We start from the raw sequence: 9,920 nt of genomic DNA on the forward strand, positions 1-9,920 counted from the left end.
CTTCAGCTGGTCCGAACTGTTGCAGCCAGGTGACTGTCAAGAGGTCATGTCACTCCCATGCCGCAAGATCTGAACTTGTCCTGCACTCTGGAGTCAGGTCCGGTCCAGCTTCCTCAGAGTGGCACTAGAGCTTTGGCCGTGGGGTGGGCTGGGAGCTAGAGCGTGATGAGCAAGGTGTGCACTCTGGACCGGTTCGTCCAGCAAAGCAGCCTTCCTAGGGCTCACCTTAAGTAGGCTGGGAGGAAATTGGGTTCAGCTGCACTGTCAGCAGGCGCTGGAGTTCCTGAGGCTGGCTTGAACTTTGGCCAGGATCCTGCAAGGAAGTGCTACCCTCAGCACTCTGCTCTAGACTCACAGGGAGATGGTGTGCATGCCAGCACTTCTCCTTTGTGCCACCTCAGCCTAGGCTTTCTGCCACTGAAGAACGAGGGTCCTGCCCAGTGCAGGGCTAGCAGCTTAGTGTTAACTCCTTTGGTGGGAAGGGGATGTGTGTGGCATGCGCAGGTGCAAGGGCATTGAGTGGCTCGCTAAGAGCGAATTCAAAAGGTTTACTTTGCCCTAGGGAGGAGAGCAGCGGGCCGCACAACGCTGTTGGCACCAGCATTGCCATCCTTTTCTGTGAATTTATGCACAATGCCAAGAAAGGCCGGCAACATGCACACAGGCCTGCACGTAGGAGTTTGAGGAAGGAGGTGTTCTTCCGCTTCCAAGTTCCCAGCTGCCACAAAGGCTCATGTTACGCAGATGAGGGTGAGAATTGGAAAGAAAAAGCAATTATTAAAGGAGAGCCAGGAGGTCCCAGCATGTGGAGCTGGTTCATGCCCTTCAGGGGCCTGCTGCTGGTGCCGCGATGCCGGGGCCATCACGGGGACTGAAGAAGTCCTCCAAAGCCAGCAGGTCGAGGAGTAGCAGGAAGAATTTCATCTTGTCCAGAAAGCCGCCTGGCAGGCCTGTTGGGTTTCTTTGATAAAAACTGTCAACCCAGCGTTAAATGACATGGTGGTGGCACACGCACACACACACACACACACACACACACACACCCAAGTCTTTCCAGATCAGTGAAAAGACCAAGCTGGCTAATGGACCCTTCTAAATTCCAAAATGCCCTGGGGGTCTTAGGACTCCAAGCACATGCTCTTAATGAAGGTGCTGCAGGAGCATGGAATGTGAAGCGCCTTGAAGCTATTGACAACATTGCCATTGACATCTTCAACCTCTCCCCCCTTGTCACGGAAACCTGCCGCATGGTTTACCATGGAGCTGGGTGACCTAAAGAAGGCTGGAAGATGTCTAGAAACCACTAGTGGAAAACTCACGCTGAAACTGATAGAGCGTGCTACAGAGACCATTGGCAGGCCTATGAATTGGCAGTGGTCTGCAGCCATTGCATCAGCCTGCTCACAACCATCTCAGTTGTTCAAGGTATCTTGTATCTCCTTACTCCTAAATCTGACTCTAGAGTCTGAAGAACAGACCATTGCCCTTGTTGACTTTGCAGGGGGCTTTGCTGAGAAAATACCACACACATGCTCAGATCTGGATGCCAGCTGTAATATAGGTGAGGTCAAAGAAATACCCATTGCATCGTTTAGTTCACAAATAAAACAATGGATATTGACAGGATCCTGTCATCTGTGAAAACCTGTACGCTGGACTCTTGTCCGTCTTGGCTGCTAAAATCATGTAAAGACCACAAATGATCCCTTGAGGTCTCTTGTAAATCAGCGTCTTCCTGGTGCAATTTCACACGAGAACAGCAGTGAAATTGCGCCAGGAAGACGCTGTCATTCCGGGAGCTCGGCACAATGTTCCGTGGCTGGTAAGCAGTGTGAAAACGGCCTAAAGCTTCCTGTAGCTAAATAGGATGGTTGCAATATAAATGTTGTATGGGAGGGACTTGCAAAAAAGCATTCTTGCCTATCGCTAGGCAGTGTCTGTATTGGAAAGAAGATAATTAAGCTGGGGGGGGGGAGTTACTTCTGAGAAGACACACACACAACTGGACTTCAAGACGCCGTCGAAGGGCATCCTGGAACTTGCATTGGCCGCCTGTCTTCCAGCTTATCCTTACAACAGCCCTGTGGGTGACTAGCCTAAGGTCACTCATCAGGCTTCTGTGGCTGTGGGGATTGATCCTGAGCCTCCCAGATCCTAGTCCAGCACTCACACCACTATACCACACTGGCACACTTAACACTACAACAACGACAGACCCTGCAGCGATGTAAGAAGACTTGATACACGGATTTGTTCTTGGGACAATGGCTTCTCTCAACCTAACCACTGATTTGTTGCAAGGGAAAAGTGTGTGAGAGGAGAGCCAGGCGTGCCGCCCAGAACTCCACAGAGGCTCCTAATTGTGCCCTTTTACTGGTAGTATTTATACATCTTTGAGTTGCCTCGTGAATAACGTGTCTTCAATTTTCCTTTTCGACCTGTAGGTGGCAATAGCAGAATCTGTGTCTGTCCCAAGGAAATGGAAAAAGCAGCTAGTTGGTGAATGGACAGAGGGGGAGGGAAATACGTCGCACAGGAAGGCAGGGTCTTCCCCTATCTGAATGTGGGCTCCCTCTCATCATGGTGTTCATTTGAATCCTAGTATATGAACATCCTGTCAAAGGAGCCATTTTTTTGCCGCCAGGCCTCTCCACGGCCTACTTGAGTACACCAGAGATCCTCTAATGCTTACCTGTATTCTGATTCTAGTAACTACAGAGAAATCAGGACACATTTTTATGTTCACATCAGAAAGCAAAAGTTAGTCCTCTTCTCAATCTCTGAATGTTATGATTGCCTCGGCAGAATGAAAGTATTAAATACTGAGCTTGGAGCTCAGAATGATTTTAGCCCAGAGTGATTTCAGTTCAACCCACATGCTTTATTGCAAACCAGGACAGCCGACTCCAGTTCAACAAAAGCCCAATATATACACACCAACCCTGCCCCTGTATTAACCATCAACCAATAGAAACGTACCCTAGAATACCATCATTTGCATGAACTATTTACAGTATAACATATTTACATGATAGTGATTGGTCTTTATTAAGAGAGGACCAATTGGCTGCTGCCAACTGTAACAACCAATGAGAAACGAAGCCAGAGGAGCCTAACTTTCATTGAAGCTAGGGCCAATACACAACAGAAAGACTTGCTTTAGCCTCTGCTTTACTCCAAGTATCCTCCAGGATGTTACTGGTACTCCAGAGCCTCATGACTGGGTAATAAGGCACAAAAAATGGAGCCCCAGCAGAGTGTTTCCATCATACCCCGGAGTCCGTAGATTCTTCCATGATATTGGTGGAGGGGAACCAAATATTGGCAACTTTTAGGAGTGGGGGGGAGAATACAGATGGCTGTTAATACACGCTTTCTCAGTAGGGCAAGAGAGTGGGTACAAGGGAGGGTATGGAGCGCCAAGATAAAGTTTAGCGGTAGGGCTGCCAGGTCCCTATACCCTCCTGGCGGGAGAGAGGGGACCTGGCACTTCCCTCGTGCTGTCAGCATGTTCTCCCTTCACTTCCGGAAGTGACATCATTACGCGGGCCACTCCATGTGGGGCCGATCCCAAACAAAGTGCAGGAGCTCTCCTATGGCCAATGTGACGATGTCATTTCCAGGAGTGTCGTCGTCACACCCCCTGTGTTCCTGAAGTGCCTGCCAGTGGCATGCAACCTCCGAGGGCTTGCCACCTACCACCAATCACTGGCGGATTAGCAGGCAAGGGGGCACACCCACTGGCAGGCACCTGGGAACCCTATTTAGTGGTGGCACAGAAGGACTGCTATAAGTTTGAAATATTTTTAAAATAAAACAGACTCTTGTAGGCCTCAGTTCGATCTTGACACTAATTCCCAGCATTTGCCACCAATACTCAGTTATGGAAGTAATAAGCATTCAGTTGTCGTCGTCCCCAACTGCCACACAAGATGCCCTGAAGGGAGGTGGTAGGGGTCAGGGAGCCCACGGGCAAGGCAGCCCTGTGCCTTCGCTTTTGGAGGGCCTTGGGGCTGCCTGCGGGGGCTCAGAGAGGAGGCCATTGTTCTGTCTGGACATGTTCAGTAGGGCTTGACTTTATTGCTTCCCGTCTGCTTGTTTTCTGAAGGGGCATAGCCACAAAACGGGGGCTGGTTCTAAATGGGGATCCGTAATGGAAGCATGGGAAGAGGCTATGGAATTAAGGGCAGCTCTGCAGCTTGGACACTTGGAGAGGTGATATGCTTACCTTACCAACAGAATTGGGATAAAAGGGCTGGGCCTCTCATTGTCTGCATGTAACTTGAGTTTCCTTTAGTCCAGTTTCACTCACTCACACACACACACACACACACACACACACACACACACACCCTTTGGTGCCGCGTGCCAAGGAAGCAGCATGCGCACATGTCTCTCTTTTCCATTCTTGCCCATGTAGACTAAAATGCACATGGGGGGCACATTCAGGGGCCAGCTGTAGCAACCACTATGTAGGTAGGATTGATTCGAGGGGAATGGAAATCACCTTGAGGAAGTGCGTTTTCTAATTTTTTCTTCATTTTAACTCTGCCTTGTGTCTGCAATTATATTTTAGAAATATAAAAACAGCTAGAAGGGACCCCAAGGGTTATCTAATCCAGCCCCTGCACAATGTGACCCCTACTCCCCCGGTGACCCCTGCTCTAAGCCCAGAGGAAGGCAAAAGCCCTCCAGGATCCTCGGCCTCCTGGCCTGGAGGAAAATTCCTTCCTGATCCCAAAGTGGATCGACATTACTCTGGAGATACAAGAGGGGGTCAAGAGAGCATAGCACCAGCTCATCCTTTCATGGCCTCCCTCTCCTGATCTGTGTACATTCATATTAAGTCAGACAACCATCATAGCTGTCAGGTGACCATCTAGTCTCTTAAATACCTCCAAGGAAAAAAAGCCTACCACCTCCTGGGGAAGCCTGTTCCACTGAGGAACCGTTCTGTCAGGACAGGAGTTGCATAGCCGAAAACACTATTGTTTTAATTTTAACCTGTTGTTTCTGGTCCAATCCTCTGGGACAACAGGAAACAACTCTGCTCCATCTTCTATGTGATAGCCCTTCAAATACTTGAAGACAGTTAGCATATCACCCCTCATTCGCCTCCTTTCCAGGCTAAGCGTAGCCAGCTTCTTCAACCTTTCCTCATAAGACTTGGTCTCCAGACCTCTCACCATCTTTGTTGCCCTCTTTTGGACACATTCCCATTTGTCAACATCCAGCCGCACGTCCCAAGTGTGGTCTAACCAGAGTAAAGTGATGCCATCCTTTTTCATAATCTGGAAACTATGGTACAGCCTAGTTAGACTTTTTGCCTTTTTAGCTACCGCATCACGCAACTGACTCGCGTTCAATGTATCATCTACTAAGACCCTTAGATTTTTTTCACATGTACAAGTCTCCCCCCTCTCCCCCATCCTATAATTATGCCTTTGATTTTTCCTACCTAAATGCAGAACTTCACATTTATCACTGTTGAATTTCATTTTGTTGGCTTTAGCCGTTGTCCAGCCTTTCAAGACCATCTTAAATCTTGATTCTGTCTTTTACTATATTTGCAGCCACTCCCAACATAACGTAATCTGCATTTTCCAAGTCAAATGCTATAATATACTCATCTTTACCACTTTCCAACTCTGCTGTAGTTAATTAATAATGCCCAAATGGGGTTGCCAACACTGTGTTGGGAAATCCGTGGAGATTTGGGGCTGGAGCCTGGGGAAGGTGGTTTTAAGGAGAGGGCAGACTTCAGCAGGTTGTAATGCCAGGAAGTCCATCCTCCAAGACATCCATTTTCTCCAGGGGAACTGATCTCTGAAGTCTGGAGATCAGTTGTAATTCTGGGAGATCTGCAGACCCCATATGGAAGTTGACAACAAATAAAACGAACAGTGCCTGCTGAATCTCCCCATGCAGGATAGGGAGATATTTGGAAGCTCCAAACAAATAGCACAATGCCTGCTCTCTGTATGCTGCAGTGTGAATTGGAAAATAAGAGGAGATAGATTAAGAATGGAGAGCAAAGATATACATTTCCTAGTCTGCGTAGAAATCAGGAGGAGGAAGGATCCAGTGGGCAGGAAGTCTGTTGCGGTCCTTGACAAACCCAGAAGTCAGTGAGCAATTTCAGCCACTGTAAGCCAACTGTGGGGTTAGCAGGTAGGATCCAGAAACCAGCTACAAAATTTGAGGACTGAGAGGTAATTTTTATGCATCTCTAGTTACATTGAGAGGAGAACATTTTCTCTGCTGCAATGGGATTAGGTTCAGGCTAGACACTTTGAATCTGATTGGAAGGTTTGAATTTTAGGGGAGTGGAGGGAATTCCAAATATGGACATGACTGGTTTACCTTACAGGTGGCAAGCTCAAGCCTGTTGGACAAAGACTTGATTGGCTTGATTGACTTAACAAAGGCCAGGAGAGAGCTGATGTTCTAGACTTCCTTATGATTAATTCACTCAGGGAAATCTGCATTGTAAAGCAGACTCCTTGATGGTCCTGGAAAATTATTGCCCAGCAAACTCTGATCTTTAAATATGGCCTGAACTGTGATGACCCTCAGGAAGCCAAAGAATAGAACTGTTGTCAAGGGAGTGTCCAGGTCCCCACAAGACCCTGGCTACCTACCTGTCTGTGAGTCCTGCCACTTGAACTTAATGTGTCTCAGTTTGGTAGCAAACTGTTCCCCCACCCCACCCCCCGTCTTGCAGTCTCAGGAACCGTATGGCCTGAGAAGTTATGGAGGTGACCAGAAAACATGACTTCTGCCCAGAGTTGTTTTCAGGGTTATAGCCAGGGCTTTTTTTCAGCTGGAACGGGGTGGAACAGAGTTCCGGAACCTCTTGAAAATGGTCACATGGCTGGTGGCCCCGCCCCCTGATCTCCAGGCAGAGGGGAGTTGAGATTGCCCTACCCACCAGCAGCGCAGAGGGCAATCTAAACTCCCCTCTGTCTTTAGATCAGGGGGCGGGGGCACCAGTCATGTGACCATTTTCTCCGAGGGCAACCCACTGAGTTCCACCACCTCTTTTCCTAGAAAAAAAGCCCTGGTTATAGCTGAGCACACGTACACTTGCTGAGAGTAGGAGCTGCTGCATTCTGGCTAATCAGGAGGATCCATTAGTTCCATGGCCTCTAAGAGTCATATTAGCCGAAAGGGATAACATCTAAGTACAATTTGGGATAACCTGGTTTGTAGGGAAATAATCAGCGGGATGCGGAGCTTACTGGGGTGGGGAAGAGGGGGCCTTCACTCTTGTTAGCAACAGCAGAGAGAGGGGAGAGAGAGCTACAGAAAGGAGTAAGAGCAGAAGATTCCTCCCCAAATCAGATTAGCCTTCACACAAATCATTGTACAACTAAAACTATCAAACTTACTGTGAAACTCTTATTAGCTTATCAAAGAATCATCAGGTGTGCCTGCACAACAAATCATAAATGTACAAATAATTCTGATCAAACACACACTAGACAATAACACAAAGAAAATCTTTTAGCAAAATGTCTGGTTGAGGGAACAAGTAAAACTAGCCAGAGTTCAGAATAGAAAGCCCTTTCAGAATGGCAAAGGTTAACTGAAGATATGACACTGAGGCCGTTTTCACACATCTTACCGGCTGCGCAAAATCGCGCAAAACTCCCGGAACGATGGCGTCTTCCTGGCGCAAATTCCCGTCATGACTCCAGGGAATTCATCACAAACCAGAGTCATGATGGGAAATCGCGCCAGGAAGACGCTGTTGTTCTGGGAGTTTTGCGCAGCCGGTAAGACGTGTGAAAACGGCCCGAGTCATTCCTGTGTGGTAATTTTGAGAACAACAGGGAGATCTGAATTGGGGATCCCAAGTTGTCACAGGCCACTTGTTCAGGTTACATGAATGGTCAGTGATTGCATACCACGTGCCAGACAATACAGGGAGAGGTGCTTTCGTCTTCGAAACTTTTCTTTCCCTCAGAAAGTAATCCAGAGTAATCTCTTTGATATACAGAAATGATCACTTCAGCAGTATTATGATTTAACTTGCTTTATTTTTAGCTACAATGTTTGGAAAAATAAGAAAGTATGTGCTTCAACCATAACTATATAAAACTGATGGGAGTTTTGGTCTCTATTATAGATTAATTAACCATGAAATTATGATCCTCACCAATGAAGAAGTACTAAAAAACAGCCAAATGATTTCAGAAGCAGGCTTCGTGTTAGTTAAAAAAAAAAACTCCTAATAAGATCAATCTTACTTTAAGTCACTCTTTCTGTTGAGTGTCTGACAGATTGCTACAGCTACACTCTCTCCCATAATCAGTCTATAATTATATGTGTTGATTTAAAAGGATAAGAATTCAGAATATTAAAATGAGAGGGCATGCTTAATTCATTAAGCGCTGTTCTGGAGTACAGGCACGGAGCATTAATGCATTTGAATAATGGCACGTGCTAGTACTTGGCAACCAAAGTGATGTGAAATTTTAAAGCACCTTTCATCAATGGAAAAGTTGAGGAGTTTGAAGCCTAGATAAAGGGTTACCAAAGGAGTTGTGATGGTTCATAAAATCATGAACAAGGTGGAGTGGGGGGAGAGAGATTTCCCCCTCACATGGTTTGGAAAACAGCAGGTTTAGGACTGACAAAAGCAAGAATTGCTTGGCACATGGCCCAAAATTAACTCATGGAATCCGTTGCTACCAGTGTAGATGGCCTTCAAAAACTGATTAGAGGCGTCGATGAAATAGCTGTTAGCCCCAATGACTTAATGTACAAGGTGAGGCTGCTGAGGAAGGTGGAGTTGATGGAAATTGATCTGCTAGAGAGCCAGCAGGGTATAGTGGGCTAGGACCTGGGAGAGTCAAGTTCAAGCCCCCACTCTCCTATGGAAGCACACTGGGTGACCTTGAGCCAGTCACACACGCTTTCTTTGCCTTACCTCACAGGGTTGTTGTGAGGATAATACAGCAGAGAGGAGAATGATGTCAACTCAAAGCAGTTGGGGAGAGAGGCAGGGTACAAATGAAGTACATAAACTTCCCTTAATGGATCAGGTAAAGAGGTTAGGCATGCTCCTGGTGGAAAACCAAGTTGGTGCTGTTTCTCTGTATATGTGTGTGTGTGTGTAAAGTGCCATCAAGTATTAGTCGAGCTATGGCGATCCCTGCTGGGGTTTTCAAGGCAAGAGGATAATGGGTGGTTTGTCATTGCCTGGCTCTGCATAGCGACCCTGGTCTTCCTTGGTGGTCTCCCATCCGATTACTAACCAGGACCAACCCTACTTAGCTTTTCAGAGCTGGTGAGGTTGGGCTTGCCTGGTGCACCTTTTTCCAATTGCATTTTATATGCAGATTCTCTTCCTGTCCTTACTCCACTGTATACAGCTGCTATTCTGATCTATGCTTATGTAACCTCCAAGTTGGACTACTGTGACATATTTTATGGGGGGTGGGGGCTACCCTAGAAGATGACATAGAAGCTTTAGCTGGTACAAAAAGCTAGGCTGATGTCTGGTGTTAGTTGCTTGTAAATTAAAATATCTGCGTGAGATACCTATAGGCCTCCATTTGGGGACCAAATCAGCCCACCGTGGAGCATGGGAGCATTACAAGGGGCGGCACGAGGCCCTGCGTGATGATGTCACTTCCTGGAAATGATGACATCATGCAGTCTGGGAGTGCATGTGAAAACATATACTAAGGTAAGTGCCAGGCTTCCCACGCTGAGGGAGAGGGGACCTGGCAACTCTGTTCTTATCTCTAAAGACTTTCGCAGCCAGGGGCCTTCATTCCTCAAGGACCACATCTCCTGCTGCACTCCTGTGTATCAACTCTGTTCCTTGAACAAATGCCTCCTTACCATACCCTCCCATGGACCAGGGTGTTCCACATCAGCTTGGGCAAATGCGTATCAGTAATAATAAC

Source organism: Eublepharis macularius, chromosome 11 (genome assembly GCF_028583425.1).
Source record: "Eublepharis macularius isolate TG4126 chromosome 11, MPM_Emac_v1.0, whole genome shotgun sequence".
Taxonomy (NCBI): domain Eukaryota; kingdom Metazoa; phylum Chordata; class Lepidosauria; order Squamata; family Eublepharidae; genus Eublepharis; species Eublepharis macularius.